A 1,751-nucleotide genomic window follows, 5' to 3' on the forward strand; every position below is an offset into this window, starting at 1 on the left:
ATAGTCAGAGTCTGGAAACAACTCAGATGTCCAACAACAGATGAATGGCTAAAGAAGCTGAGGTACATTTATACAATGGAATACTGTGCGACCATCAAGAAAATAAAATCATGAAATTTTCCTAAACATGAATGGACATGGAATTATTATGCTGAGTGAAATAATTCAGAAAGAGAGATATAGGCACAAAATAGTCTTACTCAAGTGTGATATTAAAAAAAAACTATATGATAATAATACAAAGAAACAATAGAGATGAGGGCTAGAAGGACTAGACCATGATACATAGCTCATAACAGAAAGTGGTGAGTGTAGTTAGAGAAATAACAACAACTATCATTATAATGGTAGTGAGTGAGAGACATAGAATGCCTGTCTTGAATACAGGCAGTGGGTGGGGAAGGAGATAGATAAGCGATATTGGTAGTGGGAATGTTGCACTGGTAAATGGAAGGTGTTCTTTTTTATAACTGAAACACAACTTCAAACATGTTTGTAATCATGGTTCTTCAATAAAGATACTTTTTTAAAAATAAAAAAAGAGACGGGGCCAGAGAGATAGCATGATGGTAGGGCATTTGCTTTGCATGCAGAAGGACAGTGGTTCAAATCCCAGCATCCCATATTGTCCCCTGAGCCTGCCAGGAGCGATTTCTGAGCATAGAGCCAGGAGTAACCCTTGAGCGCTGCCAGGTGTGACCCAAAAACAAACAAAAACAACAACAACAAAATAAAATAAGAAAACAAATTAAAATAAATAAATAAATAAATAAAAATTTTAAAAAAGGAAATCAAAAGATTACAGGAAACAAAAGAGAATGAAGACACAATTAACCAGAATCTTTGGGCACAGGAAAAATTTGTACTAAGGGAGAATTTATAGCTTTGCAAGAATCTATTAGAAAGGAATAAGGGACCTACATAAATAACAATGTCACAGCTTAAAAAACTGGAATGTGAACAATAAAATGATCCAAAAATAGGTAGGCAGAAGGAAATAATAAAGCTTAGAGCAGAAATCAATGAATGGGAAACTAAAAAACAATCTGAAAGAACAATGAAACTAAGAGTTAATTCTTTGGAAATATAAACAAGATTGATAAATGACTAGCAAAACTAGCAAAACAAAGAAATGGAGAGAGATGAACTTAATAAATCGAATCAGAAATGAAAATGGACAGAAAAATAAAAACCGGCTATCCTTTGCAAAAGCTGGCTCCCTGTGTGTGACACCAGGCGGGGAAAATCCGCGAAAGTACACCGGCCCAGTGGGGCTCAGCTGTGAAAGACTGTGAGTGTGACCTGTCTATGTCTGTCTACTGTCCTCTTGCGTGAAACTCTTGCGAGTGGGGCAAAAAGAGCCTCCAGAAACCTCGCTCGCCCAGACGCCATTTTCATGGAGGGACTTCAGAGCATAAAAACCGGCTATCCTTTGCAAAAGCTGGCTCCCTGTGTGTGACACCAGGCGGGGAAAATCCGCGAAAGTACACCGGCCCAGTGGGGCTCAGCTGTGAAAGACTGTGAGTGTGACCTGTCTATGTCTGTCTACTGTCCTCTTGCGTGAAACTCTTGCGAGTGGGGCAAAAAGAGCCTCCAGAAACCTCGCTCGCCCAGACGCCATTTTCAGGGAGGGACTTCAGAGCATAAAAACCGGCTATCCATTGCAAAAGCTGGCTCCCTGTGTGTGACACCAGGCGGGGAAAATCCGCGAAAGTACACCGGCCCAGTGGGGCTCAGCTGTGAAAGACTGT

This window comes from Suncus etruscus, chromosome 13, assembly GCF_024139225.1.
Source record: "Suncus etruscus isolate mSunEtr1 chromosome 13, mSunEtr1.pri.cur, whole genome shotgun sequence".
Taxonomy (NCBI): domain Eukaryota; kingdom Metazoa; phylum Chordata; class Mammalia; order Eulipotyphla; family Soricidae; genus Suncus; species Suncus etruscus.